Raw genomic sequence first — 23,823 nt, forward strand, 5'->3', positions numbered from 1 at the left:
TTCGCTCCACAGTTTTCTTGAGGCCTGTGTGACATACCAGATTGGTATCTCACTGGGCTGTTTGACTCTTGGGTCGAATCGACCATCTTGTCTGTGTATGTGTGTTTGGAGGGAGGGGTCCAGGCCTCCAGCATCAGTGTCCACGTGGTAAGTCCTGAAGTCAACAAGGCCTCCAGAATTGGAAGGCACATGGCATGGGAACCACATGTGGTACCTGTCAGTCAATAAGGCCCACCTGGTAGCCCATTCAAACCACACCACTTGGAGACTCTGATTGGCTCCAGCACCCCTCACTCCAGCTAGAAGGGCACTGCCTGGTCCGTGAACCAGATGTCCCACCTAGGGGGAGTGGCCACAGAATCAAACCATATAAACAGACACACGGGGCCTCCATCTTGTTCAGCCCTGTCTCCTGGAACCTGCCAACATGTGACCTCTTAGTGGTAACTATTTATCTCTCTTTTCTCTCTTTACTATTTTCTTCCTCTTGTGGGTAACTTAACACTGATGAATGGTATTCCACTTAGAGTGCAGGAGTGGTGTTTGCTGGTGCTCTAGTGTAATGCTTTTGCTTAGTTTTACGTTATTCCTGTAAACCCTTTTGCCAAAACTACTATTTTCTCACTAAATAAAAAGAAATATCTTGGGCAATGCTTGTAGCGTGTTCTCTTTTTGTGATTCAAAGTATAAAAGAACCAAAGGCTTTGCAAGAGTCTTCAATAAAAATAAAACTCATGGTAAAGCTTTAAGCTTCAGGACTGGGGCTTTACAGCCTGGTGTGAGGCTGAATAACCTGGAGCTCTGTGGGCCTTCTTTCTTATTTCTGAAAATGGCTATGACATTAGCATTCTTCCTATTATCAAGAATAACACCAATCAGCTTGTACATCAAAAAACAATTAGAAAAATCTGTGTTCCTGATATTCTGATCCAGACAAACATTTGGTCATAACTGTACTCAGAATAAGTTTTGATTGCTTATTCTCTCCAGGAAACCCCATCTGAAATGTTGGGTTCAACTTTTCCACTGCTTCAGATAGCACTTTTTTCACTCTAAAGCAAATTGAAGGGGCAAATATCTTCAGTCAAACAACACTATTACATACTGGTTTAATTATTAATATGATCTCATTGGATGAGTTCTTTGAATTTGCACAATTACACTTCAGCAGTTTTAAAAATGGCAATAGCATGAAGCAACACAAAACAGATTCTTGGGGAAAAAAAAGTATTTTTTTATTAAAACAAATAAAATGTTTATAATCAAAATGCTTCTAAATAGACATCTATGCATTGTTGTACTTCCATGTCAATTAAACAGTTCAGAAACTTGCTCTTCTCAACTGTTTACTTTGTATTTACAAGATAAAAACAATCTGAAGAAAAAACAGTTGCCTTGAGTCCTTTACTGAGAAAATAGACAGAAACCTAATTCCAGCAAAAAGGGAGCAACAAACTGAAATTTTGCTTCTCAAAAACTCTACCTTCCTGCCATTAGTTTCTTTCCCACCTGGACTTGAAGGTTGTTGTTGCTGGATCTGAGATCTGTTACTCAGTAACCAAAAACATCCTTAAGTTTATCTTCAGCTCTTGTTTTCAGCAGCTCTCCACATACGTGAAGTTCTTTATTGAGTGAGGTAGTTTGCTGTCCCTAATGGAATTTTCCATATAGTGCTTTTTGATGTTTAGACCAGATGAATGGTTGTTTTATCTCCCTTTGTGGTCCAGTTTCTGTTCAGTTTAAACTCTTCTATTAATAGGTCATTTACTTCCTTCTTTTGCTGAAATTGTTTGGCAGATGCCAGATTTCTCAGAAGAGCCAGCCAGACTTTCCTAAGGGGCTTCACTATCACATTATAATATTATCACACTACAATATAACAATCATTAGCATAGTATGCCCAAATAGTATAATTTTTTGATAGTTTCAAATATACAAGCAAAGTTTAATGCCCGTGGAATAGAAGATATTTCTCTGAACAAGTTACTCATTTAATTAGGAATAGAGGTTGCTGAAATTAAACTTCTAAAGCAGTGAATTGAACAATGATACAAACTTAGTAAAAAGATTTAACAGCTGCTAATAAGTTGCGTTTAGCTAACATATCACATTAAGATGAACTTCATTTCCTATCTCATCTCTGAGGTTTCATTCCAACTGGAGTTTGCTCCATGTAAAATGGAGAATAAAGATTAAACAAACACATTGGTGAATCAACTTTCTGTAATACTACTAAAAATTACTAATAACTAAAGAACACAAGTTTAATTAAAAATAGTTTGCAATAGAAGTATAAAATAGATATAACAGGATAAAAAATTAAACAGAAGGTTGTCTTTTTTTCTATCTTTTCTGGCTAATGAAGTTTCTAAATTGTGCTTTCTTGTTACAGTTTAGAGCAAATATACTAGAAAATCATAAACTAAATTTTAACATCCTCCTTTCTTTAAATAGATAAATGCCTTCACATTCCTGACTCCCACAATGACATGATCCCAAATGGACTTTCCCAGTTAGAATTGACAGTAATATCCTACAACTGGATGCATTTTTTCATTAAATACTTTTTTGTCATCCTTATTTTGCAATAATGAAGATTGGTTGACTTTCTGGACATGATGCAAAGTTTTCAGTTTAGAAAGGATGCTGAGAAAAAAGAAACTGCCTATAAAGTGGTGTGAAATGTGATTTTAGTTACTCTTTTTTGTTGGTTTTTAATAGGCTATTTTTTCTTATTTAAACAGATGTTTACACGTATGCAAAGAAATGCTCTACAATAGTAACAGTATAACTATCACATTTTTTTATAACCTCAACATATGTTCAACAAATACAATGGTTTTTTCAAGTTATTAGAAAACTTGCAATGAAAAACCAAAAAGTATTTTGGGAATGATGAACATGCGTAAACTTAAGGTAGAAAAGACTCAAGGTATTTCAGACTTATTCAGAGAAGAGTCAATATCTTAACATAAACAAAGTCTCATTAAAATACTCCACATATAGATATAACTGTTGGTTTAATAATACTGGTGTTTTCCATAAATAAAAATAAACAAACATCACGAAGTACAACGAAGAGACACACAAAGCTTTTCCTCTGAGTAGGAACCACCCTAGCAAATGTATATAAATACCTGCAGGGAAGGTGTGAAGAAAACAAAGCCAGACTGTTTTCAGTGGTGCCTAGTGGCCTGACAAGAGGTAATGAGTCTGATATACGGGCGGGTCCATCTGAACATCAGAAAACTCTTTGTAACAGTGAGAGAGACTGAGCATCAGCATAGGTTGCTCAGAGATCTTGTGTAGTCTCCAACCTTGAAGGTACTCAAAATCCATCTCGACATGATCCTTGGTAAAAGGGTCTAGGTGACTCTACTTGAGCAGGGGGATCTCAGAGGTTCCTTCCAACCTCAGCTGTTCTGGGATTATGGGATTCTATTAAAGAGACAAAAGTCTCTTCTGCTTTCCCTGATTTGAATTATTGTCATATGGATTTTCATATTCTTCAGACAGAGATTTTATGATGACCTCAGTAAAGACTGCAATGCATATTTGGAAATTCTTTCCCTGTTTTACAGTGAATTTTAATTTAAATAATCTGGAAGTCATAAGTGAAAACCGACTTTCAGTTCCTGTAGTATTGCTAAGGGTGAAAGCAAATGTATTTCCCCAGCAATGCAAAAGCTCCTGGAACCTTGTGCTAACAGTTTAACATGGACAAACACTCAGTTTCTGAATCACATTCAGGCTTCTTGCCAGTTGAAATTCTCAAATCCATAGATGATTGTATATGAGAGAGGGGTCGGGGGAGGCACAGACAGAGAGACACAGAGAAAGACAAGAAGAAGGACATGGAGAGAGACAAAGACAGAGAGAAAAGGATTAGATGTTATTATTAACATATAACCATAAACAGAATGTGTTAGACTATTAAGAATGACATTTGGGCTACTTCTTGAATATGGCTGTGGTATTATGAGTTATGTTGAAGGTTGCTCAAAAGATAATGAATTTGCTAGGAATATTTTTTTAATGTGTTTAGCTCCCCTACTTCAATAAACAAGCTTTTTGTTTAACACTCATTATTTTCAATATTTTTCCTTAGAGCATAATTTTCTATTAAAAGTAAATAAATTATTTTGACACATAAATTCATTCAATACTCATAAATAAATAAAACACACCCCTCAGTGGTGATTTTGTTTTGTTTTGTTTTGTTTTTTTCCTTAAAAAAACAAACAAACAAAAAAAGTTTCAAGAAAAAAGGATGTGGTATTGCTTGGAGATTTTCTTTTGTAAATGTTGTTGATAGTCCACTGTATCATGATGTTGTTGACAGTGTACTATATAATCAGCTGCCTCAAATTATTAACCCCATTCAGAAACAAAGTATGAACTGAACACTGAACATTTCAAGTGTGCATAATGCCAATCAGTGTTACATAAAGACAAAGACGTTTCAACTTGGCCTTTTCTGCTATGTGAAAATTATAGTTTTGGCAAGCAACTTGATGTGAAAACTGTGATTAAGTCTTTCAGGATATTCAGTAGATATATCATTACTGTGTAATAGTATTTTTAGAACAGATTTATCTATACAAATATACTAACAAATGCAACCAAATCTACTACTGAAGTATTAGTATTACTGGAAGCAGTAAAAAGAAAATTCTATTAGCATTTTTTTTTGAATGCTAGTAGTGACTATTACTTTTTTCATAATTCTAAAGAGGAATTTACCCCATTCTGTATTTAATATTGATTATTTTATATTTTTAAAATTCTTGTAAATGCTATATTTTTATTGATTAACGTAATTTGTATTATTTTAATAACTTATTTTATATTGCTGACAAAATATAATTTGTTAGTTATTCCTTTTCACTGTTAATATTTCTCAGAAAAAAAAATAAAATCCCTGTATCAGTTCATAGGGCTGCTGCAACATCTATGCTTACTATCAAAAAATAAGAAAAACCTCATAAGAGAAAAGAAAAAAAAATCAATGGCTGATAGAATAAAGCAAGTTTTATAAAATAGATTTTAAAGATATAATTTTTGCACAGTTGCTGTCAATGTTAATGTTAAAGGCATGTATCCTTTAAAGTAGAAGGCACAGCAGCACTCATTCATTAGAAAAATACAAAAAGAACACAGACTCGTGCTCCTAAAGGAAGTAACTCAAAAAGCTAAGAATAACAGCCATAAATGCAGCTTACATTCATTGAATCCTAATTATAACAGCACTTTTCGCTCTGCTATTTGAATATTCAGAGCTACTATTAATTTGCCAGGAGAGGTTTTCATTTTCCACATATCTTCAGGACTCAAATTATTCTAGATACATTTTTAGAGTTTTAAAACATTTACACTCTGAATATATAACATTACTTATTTATGGAGTTGGAGACATCTGTTAATGACATCTTCTAAAGGAGAAAAGGAGAGATAGATTAAGTAATAGGGTTGTTTTTCATTCAAATTATAAAACAAAGTAGAATATGGTGCATTATCTATTTTATACAGCTTCTATAATACAATATGTGAGAAGTGCATAATAACAGTACGCTTGAAAGCTTTCACGTCTTTTACCATACATTATTACTAGTAATACAAACTCACATACAGAAATAGATAGTATATAATTAGTAGTTATAGTAGTTATATCTTCAGAACCCTGTTTAATCACTGAATAATTAATACCTACAGCGTATGTCAGCAAAACTCTGCCCTATTGTAGGTCAAATGTGTTCACATAATAAAAAAAGAAAAATCCTAGGTTTAGGAATTCAAAATATCAGTCTCCCATACCAACACACATTTTGCCTTTCATTAAAGTTAATCACTCAGTCAAAGCAAGTCTATGGCTAGCCCACACCTCTAGAGATCACCAAGATCACCAAGGTTCAGATACAGAAGATTGCCCAGATGAGTTTAGATAACTACTGTGACAGATACTTCTCAGCCTTTCTGGGTAAGTTATTCCAGCCTCTTTTGTAAAAGATCACCACTTCTGTAAAAAACAAACAAACAAAAAAACCAAAATAAAACCACAAAAGAAAAATAAAACCCAAACCCAGAACTAACCAACCAAAAAAACCCACCCTGTTGTTACTCCTCATATTTAAACCGAATTTCCTGTGATTCAGGAAATTCTTGTGCCCTTTATACTCTTGGTGCATCTTGTCATGTCTCAATGACTTTGATGTAGCCAGTTTATATAAACGATTCCTAACCTGATCCTCTTCCACCAAGTCTTCCTTGACTCAGATTTTCCCATGGGTCTCAGGCACCTGGGATTGTTGAAAACAAGTCTTACCAATGAAGATAGAGATGAAGAAGGCACTCAGTACTTCAGCCTTTTCTAAGACCTTTGCCACCAGGTCCTGCTCCTATTCTTCCTTTCGCTGCTGCTGAATCTGTAGGTGTAACTACATTTTCTCATTTTATCAGCTGGAAAATGGAGACCTACTAAGAGATGTAATCAAAGTCAGAGAGAAAATTAGAACTTAGTTCTAGTGATTCCAAGAACTGTTCTTGGGGCTCATGGTCAACACTGCTGTTTCTCTGAACAAAATCTTAATTTAATGTGTATAATGAATAAGAAAAAAAAAACACAAAACAAACAAAAAAACCCCAAACAAAACCAACCTGAATGCAATCTTTTCTGCAACTCAAAAAAAGATATTTTTCCCCTTTCTTTAAATCTTTTAAGCAGACTTAACCAGATTCACAGCCTGAAATGAAGGCGATACCATCTTCAAAGTGTTTGTCTTAGTCTGTTCACTATTGTCATTTTAGTCTTGCTTACACTGGAAATCAAAATGTTGTAAGAAAGTTTCTTACTAAGTACATTTTGTGCGCTACATATATTTGCCAAAATAGAAACCAGCCACAGTGGGTGGTGATCTTTTAAAGCAGAAAGGGAAAAGGTCGCTTCAGGCTTTATTCTTTAAGGTGTTATGTCGCTAAGCACATGCTTTAAAGCTTTGGTGCATAAGTGACACTTTGCTCAGCACCTTGCAGAGCTGATCCTTAGCAAGGCAATAATAATGATTTACTGGTGCCACAATTTTGAAGTGTTTAAGAAAAAGCCTATATTTTTGAGGATTAAAATTCCTTGTAGCTGGGATTCACTCAAGTATAGGAATTCATTACCAAGCGCTTCAATTACCTAATTTTCATCTAGCATATGTTTGAGAATTTGGCAACTCATTGAAGAAGAGGGTCCAGGAGCCCTAGTTATGATTTTAACTCTTCCACCTACCTACCAGTCAGTGGGTCATTTCTGCTAAAGGGTTGTACTTGCCACAGGTCTGACCTTTGCCTTCCCCAAACCATTATGTTTTGTCCATTTAAAGTCTTAGTGGTTATATAACATTTAAGAAGTTTTGCTGTGCATTTATTTCCTGAAATACTATTATTTATTTGCATATTTATTTATATATACTGTTACTTCTGGCCAAAGGATAACCATATCACAGACTAAAAACCAACTTAATAGCAGCATGTTCCCTGCTGAAGAGTTAGATTTCAAATATAATATTTCACAGAATCATAGGATCATTGAATATCTTGAGTTGGAAGGGACCCATGAGGATTTATCAAGACCAACTCTTAGCCCTGCACAGGACAGCCCTGAGAATTACACCATGGGCCTGAGAGCATTGTCCAGACACTTCTTGAACTTTGTCAGGCTTAGTGCTGTGACCACTTCCCTGGGGAGCCTGTTCCAGTGCCCAACCACCCTCTTCCTCTGGGAGAAGAACCTTTTCCTGATATCCAACCTAAACCCCTCCTGACATAACTTTAGGACATTTTCTTACGTCCTAGGACTGGTCACCACAGAGAAGAGATCAGTGCCTGCCCCTCCTCTTCCCCTCAGGATGAAGTTGCAGACTGCAATGAGGTCTCCCCTCAGTCTCCTCTTCTCTGGGCTGAACACAACAAGTGCCCTCAGCCACTCCTTACACGGCTTCCCCTCAAGGCCTTTCACCATCTTCACTGCCCTCCTTTTGATGCTGAGAGCTTAATGTCTTTTTTATAATGAGATGTGCAAAGCTGCACATAGTACCCAAGTCCTGAGGCCCCATCAGTGCAGAGTCAAGCTATATTTCATATAGCATATGAAAATATTTCATACTCTCACATTTGTATCTTTTTTTTTTTTTTAAATGGATAGAAAATACAAAGTACCTTACAACAAATTAAATATCACACTAGTTGATTATCTCTAATTAATAATTAGGAATGAATTATATCTCTGGAGCCTCGGAGGCTTTTCTGTGATTGTTACAATTGATTTTTAATTGTTCAATCTAAAAATTAATTTCCTGTCCTCATTATTATCTTCTTTGAAATACTTATGAATAGGATCCAGCTAACAGCTATTTTGACTAATCTCCCTGAAGATGGTCTAAAATTTTTCATAACATTACAATTGCCTCTGGAGAATTTTTAATTCTTTTTAATAAAAAATATCATTCTTATATTTGCTTTCTGATATATTTAATATCCATTTATCATGTTTTCAAGTAATACAGAAAGTGTATAGGTATTTTCTTCTAATCTAAATAAGGCTACAAAGATGCACTCTTACAAAATGACTTCTTGTGACAACCACATTCTGTTTAAAGGGCTGAACAGTTATGATGTAGCTGAGGGAGCCACATTACAGCAGCTTGAAAGATGCTCTAATTTATGTTAACTAATGTAACCTCTGAGCAGTCACGTGTCTTCTGCAACAAAAACACTGACCAATTTTACTGCCCTTTGCTTCAGCCTCTTGTTTCACTGTGCTGCTTAAGAAGGGGGTAAAGGAGACAGTTCTTTACACTTTCTGTTGCTAGGTATCTTGTTCTTCCCCTTAATAACCACTCATCCCTAGGTAGGACACCAGAAAAACAGTGGCAAAAAAAAAGCTGCAATTGTTGTATAGGTCATACATTGCAGGGACAGGCTGGGGAGAAGACAATCTGGGTTTAATTTTATGTCAAAAAAAACAACCAACCAACCAACCAACCAACCAACCAACCAGCCAACCAACCAAAAGAAAGAAAATCACATCAAAAACCCCAAAACTAAACAGAAAAAAAATTGAGCATCCAGAAACTAGGTTAGTTACCAAGAGCTTAAAGTAGATTGCACTAGATCACCAACAGCGAAGAAAAGAGAAACTGAGGGAAAACATTTATAGATACCCTTTGTAACCAAGTGCTACCCGAATTTAGGACACATTTCAGCTTCATCAAGTTTACAGCTCAGTGTGAAATGTTAACAGTTATATTCTTTTTATAACATTTTACCAACAAATCAGCCCATACATCTTATACATAACTCAGGCATTTGGGGCATATTCTGACCTGGTGCACTTCATAGATGTAATGGAATGTATTTGCAAGAATTTGAAAGACTGATTTCTTTGTTTCAGCATTTCTTTCATTTGCCTAAAAGGAAGAAACAGAAGGAGACAATTCCTTTTAATAACTGATGGTGCTGGAATTTTACTTGTTTTATTCACATGCCAGTGAGGATAAATGCCACTTGATAAACCTATTATTTCTAATTTGGAACCACTTTCAACACTTTTTACTTTTTACAATTTGAAGTAAATATGTATTCAAAACTGGAAAATGTTTGTCCAGAGCTGAAGCATTTTCTTTATTGTTTTTAGAATAAGTAGGGTTTATTAAACCAACATTGGAGATATTTTTCTCAGGTTATTTTCACAGAAATTCCAGGAGAATTATAGTAAGACAGTGAAATTGGTTATTGGTTTGGCTTTGTTTTCAAACAAAAGATTTATGTTAAGTATGTATTACAGACTATGAATGTTGTTTATACTCAGATATTCACTTAAGGTGACAAGAATAAAAACAAATCACAAATCAATTATGTTTTAGATTTTAGAGGTATTTAAAATACACTGCCTAAATAACAGCATGTAGAGACTATTTAAGTCCAGTATTTTATTTTCATTTACTTCTGATTTTTATCTTTTTTGTGATTCCAATATATATGAATGATAAAGGATTAGTTTTTTGTTCCAGAAATATAATAGATTTTAAAAACATGGTTACAAAAGCTAGCCAAATGGGTTGTGTCACAAGCTTTGGCTACAACAGCCTGTCATTTCAAGAGTGGGACAATATCTTGACCACATTTTTGTAACTTACTGTAAAATCAAGAGAAATCATAGAAAAGCCTGAGTTGAAAGAAATCCACAAGAATCACTGATCGAACTCCTGCCACAGCACAGGACAGCCCTAAGAATCACACCATGTGCCTGAGAGCAAACATTGTTCAAGTGCTTCTTGAGCTCTATCAGGCTTGGTATAGTCTCAGTCCTGCTTATCTAAATTATTTTAATATGGATGGTTTCAGACCGCTTCCCAAACTTGAATAAATTCATTTTAATAACTCCTATGAGATAAAACAATGCTATGTGATATGTCCATAGCTATGTACTGTGATGCAGCTGTACTCAAACTGTGTCCAAGTCAGCTTTTGAAGTAGACAATGTGAGCTGCCTCAGTGCTGCTTTAAGCTTGATTGAATTAGTTATGGCTATTACTTCTCAAATACAGCTGTATTGCATTTGGGACCCAGGCATGTATTGCTATATGGTCTTGCGCTGAGTCACACAGACATTAAAACCCTAGCAGACCTTGACAGAACTCCTTTATTTGTGCTCTATTAGCACTATACAGCTGCCCCAAGACACACATCTAAGAGAGGAAGTTTAGCACAGAAACATTCACTGTTGTCACAACTAATCTCTAGGCACTCCTGAGAGGATAAAAATGAAACAGAAATCATATATCATTTAGCATTTTTAAGTGGCATTGACAGTTTCAGCCCACAGTATGAACAGGAAAATAATCAGATTCCTAGATAAAATTAGGGAGAAGTATGAGGTATCTAACTTAAATCCTGCTTAGGTACACAGGCATTTGGGGGAAGTTACAACGCTTATAAAGAGAGGAAAAGGTATTGAACAGTGAACTCCTGAACTCAGATTTCTTTCTCCAATGAGTAAAAGTTATGACTTTTTTACTGTTCATTTTAGACTCTGTCTTCACTGAGTTAGTCCAAAAAGTGTTACTGAAGAGGCCTGAATATCATTACTGTAATCAAATCAATTACCTTTTTTGTTCTAGTTTCTGAAGGCTGACTCCAGAACTGAAGTTACAGGGTATTTTACACTTCATTCTGCCTCCAGATGTATATATGGTGTTTGCACTTTAGCTGTTTTCTGCTTGTAGAAAAATCCTTATTTTTTTATTGCTTATTAGCCATCTCGATCAGTGGTAGTGACAATATGAGGAGAAAAAAAAATAAAAAAGAAAAGCAAGAGCATTGCTTTGATTTTCACCTTCGATGAGGTCCATATGCCTCACTTTAGAACTCCAAACCTGGCAAGAATTAACCACTGATGTTAGGCTTATGCATTACAGTAGTTATATAAAGATATCAATGAATATATAATTTCATCCACTTTTGGATCTAGTGGAAGAGATAGCTTTGTGACCTAACATTAAGAACTGATACACAAGTGATACAGTGTATTTCACTCATTCATAGATCATAATTACTTTTGCCCAAATTCTACTGATAGCCCCAAGCACTGATAGCATTATTCTATGCAGTCATAGCTATATTATTCCAGCTTCCAAACGTGTAGAAATCCAGAAGAATTTCTAAAGATAACAAATTTAAGTAAGACTTTCCTAATTTTTTTAAATGTGTGTCCCTAGAATAGGCAAACTAATAAATAAATAATATTCATGTCATATTCACCATGAAAACACAGACTTCTTACTTGCTAAAGACAGAGTGTTCTGCCTTATACTGAAATGCTAAGTTTCAGGCAATTGAAGTTATAAGAGAACTTTAGTATGCCAAGGCTGCTAGAAATACATGAGAATAAATCCAATTATACCCACCACACTTACATTAATATAACATTTTTTTTTTTACCTTCACATTTACTTTTTCATTCTTTTGAAATGAAAGACCTGAAGAATCCATAATCTCTCAATTTTCTCATTATGCCTTTTTAATAAACATTTTTCATGAGCTTTTTTTTTTTGTTTTCTATTTTTGAAGGAGAGATTACTCTTCTTATATTTCCTTCATGTTATTTAGTACATATCTATGTAAAGTAAGGAATGTGACATAGTCTTTGATGCAAGAAAACATTAGTATAGGTGTAATTTACTTGGCTGTACTATGCATGTAACTTATTAATTATATTTTGAAGAGAAAATTAACCAAAATTGCACCATCACCTCAAAAAGACCCCATATTTTAGTTCTTTATTATAACAAAACCATAACGTACATGAGACTGTCTGTGGGACTATGTAGCCACAAATGTGACTAAGGGTAGATAGATTGATTTTCTTGTCCTGGGAGTTTTACATTTTGAAACTTCTGTTCTTCTTTGGAAGAGGAAAACAAATCTGTGATGTATTTTGTTTCACAAAATTCCTAAAATTAACAAATTCTGTGGATTTCTCTTTCTCAGTTTATTTTTTTTAATTATTATTTTTAAAGGAATAAATTCACGTAACTGCCTTCATAAAAACTGCTGAGAGTGGCATATACATTTTAAAAGAAAATAATGAACTGAAATAGAAAAATCCTTCAGAAGAAGGCAAGCTAAATCCATATGTTTTGTTATGATATTTCAGCCCTTTAACTATTAGCAATCTAATTAAGTGAATTGGTAATGAAATTGATTTTGAAATCATATCAAGTAATTTGACATCAAAATCACAAAATCCCTCCTATTACTTCAGCATCAATATCATATGAATCACAGAATTTTTCAACATCAGATTTATTTAATTATAATAGATCTTACAGACCAAAAACTATCTGAGGCAGAGACAGTGCCAAAAGAAAAACAGATGTGCTGTAGAGCTATTAAGTCCATTTTAAGCAATGGTAAACAGCAGTTTTCAGAAATCATTCACAACAGGTTAATCCAGCAAAATTTCAAGTAATTTAACATACACATTACCATAACTAATAATAAAACAGGGTCAAATCTTGATGATAGATTTGCCATTTGTCCTTTATATGACTTTTATATACTGCAGTAAAACATTTTTAAGAGCTTCATGATGATATTTCAAAATACCTAAAATAGATGCAACAGCTAAACTGTGGGCATTATCGTAACATTTTATGCAAGATTACTATTCATGTGTGAATATGCTACATAACTCAAAAAAAACCATTAGTGTTAGAGCTTGAACATGGTATGAATTTGCTCATGTATCGTACAAAAATAACTATTTAATGTAATTGAATGTCGTCATTAAAAAGGAGATTACTTAATTTAAACCATTTTATAACTGGAATATTCTGCTAATATATTTTTACTCTTACTCAAGATGTAGCTAAAAAGAGATGCTATCTGAACATATAAATCCCAGATTGATTAGGATGGCATTTTTCTTGAACATAATTAGGCCAAATGAAGTGGTTTCTATGTCTACAAGCCTATACAGATAATAATTTAATCTGTTGTAACATGTCTAATGATTCTGCATTCCCAACCTAAAAGTTTTCTATTTTCACTAGTTTTCCATGTGATAGTAACCAATAGACTTACTAAAGAAAGTACATTCAAAAAGTAATTTTAGAAATATCAGTGGACTTCAACTATTTATATATCTTGTCAAAACCAAATTTAGATCAATAGTAGATCATTACTTGTCTCTGAAATTGAATTCATCAAAATCAATTTATAGCTTTTACTTTCCATATGTTCAACAGGAGATGCATTTTTATCCTTTAAACAATTATGCTGTATAGTTTTCTATATGTCTAAGTGTATGCTTAATGTATTTCCTTACAAGTCCTGTATTACTCTTTTGAAAAAGCAACAACTAGCATCTAAACACAACTTATCACCCAATTATCCACATTAATTATTAAGAGATTGTTGATGGTGGCATATTAACTTTTCTCTGTCAATGTTGCTTGAACATTTTACCTATTGCATATGCTATCTTCCCATGTTCTCCTATTTAATCACTGTTGACAGTAAGATAAAACTCCCGTTGAATGACAATTCATACAGTTCTTATACAAGTGGAACTACACCATTCAGAGCAATGTAGTTTGTAACAGCCTTGAAAGAAAGACTAACAGATTAAGTTATTCCTCCACTGGGCCAGCCTTAATAAAAGCAGAAAGTGTTACAAACTAACTCTCAAGAGAAATTTCTTTGCCTCTATGAGTCGTTTGTTTGTTTGTTTGTTTGTTTGTTTGTTTTGTTCTCTTTTTTTTTTACAGAGTGCCCCTGGTGGTGCAGTGGTTAAGCCGCGGCGCTGTTACCACCGAGGCCTGGGTTCGATTCCTGGTCGGGGCCACTCCCCGGGCAGATGGAGCTCGTTAGCCCTGTAAGGCAATCCATCTACATCCTGAGGATCTCGCTGCCACCGTCCAAGCTCGCTTGGCCCTGGCAGATGAACCTTAGGATTAAAGGGTGGGCTCAGTTCCGCGCACACTGTGTCTCACCTAAAAAATCCAATGCGCAGGCTGGAAGGTGTAAAGACCTTCCCCGGATCTTTGTTCGCGAAGACTGACCATTAAGTATTTTTTTACATCTCTGTGTTTACATATAAAATGGAATGAAGTACAATAAATACAATCCAACAAGGACTTTGTACACATTCAGTGTGGCCTGTCATTCTTGGGTGTCTTGTTTGTTTGTATTACTCCAATTTTGAAATATTGGCTTATTTGTGTATGAATATCAAAATTAAAAGTTTCAGAAGACACAACAGGAGTAGGAGGTACTCAGCACCTTCCAGGCTTAAGCTTTTAACATAATTGTTGTGGATTAGAACATATACAAACACATCTGTTGCTGGCTTTCACAAACCAATTAATTATTATCAGCATTCTCAATAAATCATTCATGGCTACACTACCAAGAAAATACAGTGGAGATGCAAAGGAACAAATCAATTCACAAAATTCCCTTCCAGCAACAAGTGGAGCTAATTGCTAGGAAATTACAGGTTTAAATTCTTATCTAAATTAAAGGCCTCTGTGTAACTTTGTGGTCTGGAGAGACTCCTGCGACCTAGAACAGGTCTCTGCCCTCCCAGCAGAGACAAGCAACTCCCTCTCCGATTTGTCTGTTTATTCACCCCCCTGCACCTTCCCTGCATCAGCACATACAGATGAAGGTCCACACTGATGCTGTCAAAACTAACTATCCTTTTATTTTATTAAGGTGGATCACCAGATTTTCTGCACTATTGGACATTAATAATTAATTTATTTCACTATGTTTCTGACACTGCCCAGGAAGAAACACTTTGAGAGAAGATGAGTATTGTAGGTGACAATGAAAGCTTGTAGTCGTTATCTCATTTCTTAAGGCTTCAGATCACTTTCTGCTTAACGCCTTCCCTTCTCCCAAAAGGATACAGTCTACAGGAGTCTTGGATACTGTGCGAATCCATGAAAATACCTAATCAGTGCTCAGTCTGTGCTAACTCAGTGGCCTTCCAGCACTCAGTCCCCTCTACCTTCTTTTAACTGTTCATTGTTTTTCATACTTACAGCTTTTATTTGTCTCTGGAACAGCTTGGAATTTTCAGCTTTCCTATACTGTTGTTAATTTCTTGTCAAATTGAACATCCATTTATTGTTAATTATGATCTCTGATCACCAGAAAACAACACAAGTATTTTAGCCCATTCAGTCATTGATATCTCAATAGGAAAAACAATCTGATTCCAATCTTTGTCTTCCACATTTTCTCAATAGCAAAATGCTTTACTGAAACAGTGAAAATTCCGTTTTAATTTAAAGGTCATGCTTAGGAAATTCACAATTAGTTTTAGTTTTGTGTATACATATCCTTATTCTGTCGTTGTAATCTAAATTTGCAAGAAATATGCAACTGAAAAACAATTGTTATACTTTACCCTAAAAATGCCAATGTGTCCCTTCAGCCACACTTTACAATATTTTTTGAATGACCCATTTCTTCCTATATGCTTTGCATTATGATTAACAATGTCACAAGTGATGCAAGTCTAAAAGAACTTGTATGTCTGTTTCAACTGTCTTATCAGCTCAATCATTGCAGTAGCTTTCCCTATTTACAGACAAAATCTGTAATTATCACTTCTTTGCTAGCAAGGAATTTATTGATACACCAATAGGCTTTGGTGAGGAAAAACCTACATTATTCAAACCCTAAGTCAAAATTTGGATGTGAAAAGGAAATGAGAAGCATATTTAACAGATGTCTGCTTTATAAATTCTACATTAAAATATACAGGAATCTTCTTAGTAAGAGCTTAAGGCCATAATGAATCAATCATGACAGTTTTAATTTTCATTTATGTCATTATCAAACAAATATTCACGAAAGAGCCAATAGGGTCAAGTGCTCAAGAGGGCTGAGAATAAAAAGAATTCTCGAAGGAGGTCAAAACATTTCTTCAGAAAGTGGTTATGATAAAATTAAATTTAATTTGGTAATACTACCTTATAAATAAAATGACGCATTTTGAGAAGATGCAAAAAGTATTTACAACATATACTTGAAGGATATTTTCTACTATTGGAGAAGGAATTTTTCCATTCAGCTTTTTCATGAACTGTTTGTGACCCCACTTAAGAGAGATTTTGCAAGAGATACTATCCTTGTCAGGATGAATTTGATTCAAGCAACAGTTGGTGTACACTGCAGTGATTTTAACTTCTGTGTTGAAAGAAGCTAGCTTTGGTGATTTACAGCCAAAGATTGGATCTAGCAGTTCACTGTAAATGCAATTTATCATCAGACATTACCTTATCAGATAGTTGCACATGGTAGAGAAAAAATATGTGGAAGGTTTCATTAATTCTTTGGTCTATGTGGCTCTATTCTAATGACATATGGCTTCAACATGAACATTACATCATGGACTGACTTTATTACCTACAGTTCACATGGATATGTGCCTATAACTTTTATAAAAGACAGGAACATCATCCTAGAGCAGTTTTAGCTGGGAATTTTCTTGCCTAATACAGTGACTTTATTTACCTGTCTCATTAATTCAAAGGCAAGTTTGCAATATAAGAAAAAATGACCAAGTATTACATATGTTTCAAAAAATTTCACAGAAGTTTGCAGAATTAGCCAGACTACTAATCCAACACAGCAGCAAAAATCTTTGCATATTGGAACAGTTTAGATAGAAGATATTATGGCCCAAGAATGAGTTGCCTCACGAACAGACCCCTTTTGTTTAAAACTCCAGATCAGGCTCTGAAGCTCTTCCAGTATTCTATGTCTCTGTCATTTGTTCCAATTTCCCACTCTGCCCCTAACAAATTAACCAAATAGATTCCATTGTACACAGCATAGAAAGAATTTACAGAAACTAAATACCTGTAGGTCTGGGATCCAATCTGATAATCCTGTAAGGTACAGTCACCTATCAAGTCCCAATAAGTCCACACTTAGATTTCAGAACACTCATCAGGATTTCAAATATAACTCAGTTATATATTTACTTATTCTATAAAAATTAAGTAATTTTTTTAATATTTACACTGATTTTGTAAAATAAACATATTTTTAAGTGCTATAAAGTCACCAGTTACTTATAGAAAGGTTTTTTTGTGTCTCCATAGCTAGTAAATGTTGAAGATTCTTGGAAGTCTATGCTGCTCCTGGATAAATTTAGTTTTTTATTACCCGTAATTCCCAGTGAAAATTTGGCACAAACTAAGTATTCAAGAATCTTTCATGAACACTATTAACACACCTCCTGAATGTTCTGAAGCAAGAACATATGCTAGATTATTTTTGTTTGGTTGTTTTTTTCTTGTTTTATTTTTTTCAAATAAGCAGCTGTGAGGCATTAATAAAAAGGGTACTGTCCCCAAGATCTAATAAAGAAGATTCTTACTTTATGTATATTGAAAGATTATAGAATAAACACACCCACAAACCTGACCAAAGCTTATGATGCAAACTGATGCAAACTAAAACTCAAATAAATATTCAGGCAAAGATGATGCTGTGTTTTAATGATTTAAAAGAAACAAACAAAAGATAAGGTATTAATTTTTATTTTGAGTTTAATGTATTAAATTCCAGTACTGAACTAAAAAAAAAGTTTAAATTCTGAATAGGATTATTCATGCATAGCTTTATCATTTAATTCAAACAATTGCAAATTTTAAAAAGTTTCATGTTTTATTCCATAGAGATGCACCAAACCAAAACATTGCAGCAATTTAATGAATAATTTTGTGAGAAAATATGTTCCATCGTAAAAATTCTGAACCATATAGCCTACTTAAAGAAATTAAAGTCATGTAGGAGTGGGATATAACAAACCCTACATTTTAGAAATTCTGTACAAGGTAAGAGTGAAACTACATGTTTACAGAAAACAAACAAACAAAAGAACTTATTATAAACCCAAAAGGACTGGTAGATTGCTGGTAAGTCAAATTGCTCAGATTTTTAAAGAGGCCTCAAGTAATTTGGCATTAAAACATCACTGATCTTCAACAGAATTTGTGTACTTCTATACAAATTCCACCCCAAACTCTCTGGCCATTAGGCATCAATTTCAATCTTCTTCAGTATAAAATGTCACAAAATAACAGAATATGCCAAGTTGGAATGGATCCACAAGGATCATCTAGTCCAACCCTTAACCCCGCACAGGACCATCCCCAAGAGTCACACCATGTGCCTAAGAGTGTTGTCCAAACACTTCTTGAACTCTGTGAGGATTGGTGCTGTGACCACTTTCCTGGGGAGTCTATTCCAGTGCCCAACCACGCTCCTCCACTGGGAAATGAACCTTTTTCTAATATCCGGCCTAAACCTCTTGACACAACTTCAGCCCATTGCCTCAGGTCTTTTCACAAGTCAGCACAGAGAAGAGATCAAGGAAGTTGTAGACTGCAGTGAGGTTTCCCCTCAGTTTCCTCCAGGCTGAACACAACAAGTGATCTCAGCCACTCTTCATATGGCTTCCCCTCAAGGCCCTTCACCATCTTCACTGCCCTCCTTTGGACACTCTCTAAGAGCTTAATATCTTTCTTATATTGCAATGCCCAAAACTGCACACAATATTCAAGGTGAGGCAGCCCCAGTGCAGAGCAGAGCAGGACAATCCCCTCCCTTGACTGGCTGGTGATGCTTTGCCTGATGCCCCCCAGGACACGGTTGGCCCTCCTGGCTGCCTGGGCACTGCTGACTCAGATTCAACTTGCCATTTACCAGGACCCCCAGGCCCCTTTCCGTGGCACAGTTTTCCAGCATCTCATTCCCCAGTCTGTATGTACATCCTACAGTTACCCCATCTCAGATGCAGAATCCGGCACTTCCTAGTGTTGAACTTCCTATGATTGGTGATTACCCAGTCCTCTGCTTTGTCAAGGTCTCTCTGCAGGGCCTCCCTGCTTTCAAGGGAGTCAATAGCTCCTCTCACTTTTGTGTCATCTGCAAACTTGCTTAGTATCCCTTCCAGTTCTGCATTCAAGTAATTTATAAATGTTGAATATGTTGAAGAGCTCTGGGCGTAAGACAGAGCACTGCAGAATCCCGCTAGTTACATGTTTGACTATTCTCACATTTTCTATAAATTTCTCCCGTATAAGTGTTCAAAACCATCTCATCTGATTCTCTGCTAGTTAAAAGTATGACTGAAGGCTGTTGCTTCAGTTGTAACTTTTTCTGAACTAGATGATGGCACTATATTTCCAAATTATAAAAGGATGTCAACAGTAAAGATCATCATGCAAGTCTATTCACCAAAGTGCAAAGAACATACATGATGGGTTTTTTTCTCTGGGTGCTACATAAAATTTTCCCTAATGACCAAAATGACAATCTCCACTCAGTTTCCAAAATATATCTGTCATCTCCTAAACTGAGACCATTTGGCATTTCATTGGTCATAACTATCACTGGGCATCAGAAGTCAATGATACTACAGATCAACATAAGCTATTATGCAAACTCACCACTTCTATCACTAGTAAGAACTCATTTGACATATAATTTTCACATTAAGTGTATTTGTCATGTCTGTGATAGTATACTCAGAATTAGGGTCCTGTAACCATGTAATGTTTCCTGACATAGACAGATGACGTGCCTGTGATGAACGGTTTTTAAAGGGAAAAAGAGTGAAATAAATATGGTTAAAATTAAAATAAAAGTTGATACTTACAAGCAAGTATGTTTTGCAAAATATGTGTGTCTGAATCACCCTAGAGATGTTGGCAATTTTCTCTCTTCTAAGGATGAAAGCATGAAAATCAAAGGGCATTTTTCAGAAGACATTCATCTTCAGCAACATTTGAATCAAGGTTATTTTCTTTACCCTCATTCCCACAAGCTTCTTACCATCAGAAAACAACTGTCTGCCACTATACTGCTTTTGACTGTTCAGTGCAGTATGCAGAAGCTATCTCCATATACAATATGCATACATATTAGAGCATTCTTTTTTCAAGAAATCCCATTGCATCAGTTTCTTCAACACTAATAATTATAGTAATCTATTATTTTATTATGATATCTGTTGGTTGAAAGGAGAAGCATGATTATTATTAAGAACAAAAGTCTGATTGACATATCTGTAAATAATTTTCTATTCTCTCTTCAGTTCTTATGTTTCCCTAAATAATATGTTTTCAGATCTTCACATAATCTTCCTGCTCTAGAAGTATTAATACAAATAATCATATTTATAAATATATAGCAACAATAGTGTAGAACTATATGTAAGAGCACAAGTAAGACACTGAGAGTAGTTATAGCAGGAGGAGGAGCAGCTCTCCATTTCACAGTCCTTTATGTTGCTTTTAAGACACAAGTTGTAGCAAAGCAGGGTAAATATTAGTTTTCTCGAACTGGCAATTAAATTATATTGGTGAATGGTCTTGTGGCTGAAGAATTACGCTAGGATTCATGGATCATAAGTTCAATTCCTGTTTATATCACATTTCACCTTGATAGGAAAATTAAACTTGTGTGTAAAAAAATTCCTCCTATCCATGTTATTTAGAATATTTAGGTTGTTATTTCTTCAGGCCCTGATAGTTACCGAACTGGAAACCCTCATCTTTCCCCTCAAATAAAATAATAATGAAAACTGTAATTTTATTTTAGTTTGTAGGCTTATAAATTCAAAATAAGAATGTTCAGTTAAGACACCCAAATGTTTGCTACTACTTTCTCTCATATATTGCTGAAAACACTGGCCAGGATAGCCACATTAAAGCTAAAGCAAACCTAAGTATAAAAACAAACCCCCTCATTAAATATTGGCCTTAAATAAATCAGGCATTCTCAGACTCTTTATGTACAGGTTATAAAAAAGCATATATAATTTTTCCACAACACTTCAAATATCATAGAATCACAGAATATAAAGAGGAAATATAAATCAATCGTGAGAATTATGGGTAGTTACTGTTCAGAATAAGCTGTCTCTTTTCACAATATGTTGTTCTTCTGGCTCCATGAAAATCCTGAGCTCCAATATTCTTCAAAGAATACTGCCAAACTTCAAGATCTTTCAAAGAAATTTCTCTTCCTTCTTACAAGTGTTGTCTGCTTTTTTTATTATTTTTTACTATTGCTTTCAGGTCTTTGTAGGGTGCATATTGCTTACCTTTAGGCTACCCTCAAAATTCCTCAGTCATCAAGGGAAAAAAAGGGAAGCATAAAGCTTTTTCTACTCCTTGTGTCTTGAGTCAAGGAAAGGCAGTATCACAGTCTCCTTCTTACCCCCTTCCTCCATATGTGTTCACTTTAGCAGCAGGGGAGATCAGAGAGGGCAAGAAGCTTATCTGTCCCTGCTTCTCTAAGAGCACAAAAATGAGGCTATCCCTCAAGGTTCCTTTCTCAGCAATGAGGCAAAGTGAAAAGGAGGAGCATTACATATTTCTCAGGCACTTTTTATGAACTGAGAAAGTTCTATAAGTTTCTCTAGTGAAGGGTGACATTAGAACAATTAATTCTTCTTTGCATATGAACAGGTTCCTCTGGGGTCCTATTTGGCTTCGTGCTTTTTAAGTCTCAATTCACTGTTTTTTAAATTAAATTTACATGAAGGGACATTTATTAGTTTTTAGTCAGCCTAAATTTCAAAATTGTTTTACTTTGTGTCAGGAATGTAGAGTAGTACAATGGCACAATGCTTCAAGATTTCAAAATCTAGTTAATCCACCGATAATGTCACTTCCTCTGTTGGGAACATTATGTTTTTAAGAGTAGTCAGCTGTTTTAAAATCATATCAGTAAAGAATAAGTGTTCCCAGGGAAATTTGACTGGTTTAATAGGATTGATTTGCAGTAAATGAAGACAACTTTTGAAGCCACAAAGCCCTACATAGATCACTGATGATTTCAGAGGCCAAGCATACAGGGGTGCCATCAACAACAGAGGAAACACTTTTCTTAGAGCAGTATATCTAATTTCAAGCACTGACAAGACTATTTTCTTTTCAAGTCAGATGAGTGCATGAGAAGTAAAGGGCAGAATATATACAAGCCTGTAATACTATCTGTCTAAGGTCTGCAGCTACTGTATTTTTCTTTCACAAGAAGCCCATAAATTTCCAAAGCTGTCTACAGTAATAGCTGTCTTATACTTTAAAGATGAAACGGATGTCTCAAACTTTGGATGACAGACCATTTACAAAAACTGCTTTTAGTGATATTATACAACTACTCTGGAAACTTAGAGGCCTTTCTTGGGAAAAAACAATCCATTTCAATGATTTTTGACAGTCTAATATGCAAAAGTTTAAAAAAAATGAAAAGAAATATAGAAAACAGGTTAAAAGTAAAGGTTTCAAGGTTCCATATAAGCAAAGAAACCAAGGCCATATACTGCCATAAAAGTTTTTAAGCTTCAAAGGGGGGTTAGACTGTTAAACTTGCTTCTTTAGCCAAAAAAATATATCCTCAAGTTTGAACAGCTACATTTGCACAGAACAACATTCTAATGAAAACACAAGGTTCTTGGCAACTCATAAAACTTTGAAGCTTGTTCTGTACTAGGCTGGAAAGTACATGCTTGCCAAAATTAAAAAAAAATTACTGAATTAAACCAACAAGCTGAGAGCTGGGGTTGTTCAGCATGGAGAAGAGAAGGCTTCAGGGAAACCTCATGTCAGCCTTCCCGTACCTATAAAGAATAGGTATATAAAGAAGAGGAAGAGGGACTTTTTATATGAGCAGACATCTGACAAGACAAGGGGCAATGGTTTTAAACTTAATGAGGGCAGGTTTAGACTAGATATTAGAAGGAAATTTTTTACTGTGAAGGTGGTGAGGCACTGGAACAGGTTGCCTAGAGAAGCTGTGGATGTCCCATCCCTGCAAGTGTTCAAGGCCAGGTTGGATGGGGCCGTGAGCAACCTGGTCTAGGGAAAGGTTTCCCTGCTCATCACATGAGGTCTTGGAACAAGGTGATCTTTAAAAGTCCCTCCCAAATGATTATGTGATTCTATGAATCTCTGCTTTATAGGACTGCATATGACTGTACTGGGTTTGGCTGGGATAGAGTTCGGTTTCTCCATAGCAGCTTGTATGTGGCTGTGTTTTGGATTTGTGCTGATAATAGTGTTGATATCACACTGATGTTTTCATTATGGCTGTGCAGCATTTACAGAAGGTTAAGGCTTCTTCTACTCGCACCACCCAACCAGGGAGTAGGTTGCACAAGAGGCTGGGAGGGGACTTAGCTGGGTCAGCAATTCCCAACTGACCAAAAGGATATATCCCATATCATATGGTATCATGCTCACA

At 35.2% G+C, this 23,823-nt stretch overlaps 1 protein-coding gene and 1 long non-coding RNA gene across 44 annotated transcripts in view; one reads left to right on the forward strand and one right to left on the reverse strand.

Annotated features, from left to right (window-relative positions):
- The window catches only part of PTPRD (protein tyrosine phosphatase, receptor type D), a 1,139,994-nt gene that overhangs the window by 1,041,613 nt on the left and 74,558 nt on the right, over positions 1-23,823 (reverse strand). The window lies entirely within an intron of this gene.
- LOC114056138 lies at positions 346-2,591 on the forward strand. Its single transcript, XR_003570923.1, has 2 exons — positions 346-443; positions 2,455-2,591. It is a non-coding gene; the product is annotated as an uncharacterized LOC114056138 (long non-coding RNA).

This window comes from Empidonax traillii, unplaced genomic scaffold, assembly GCF_003031625.1.
Source record: "Empidonax traillii isolate 1590-97213 ecotype Southwest subspecies unplaced genomic scaffold, ASM303162v1 scaffold83:size2986645, whole genome shotgun sequence".
Lineage (NCBI taxonomy): Eukaryota > Metazoa > Chordata > Aves > Passeriformes > Tyrannidae > Empidonax > Empidonax traillii.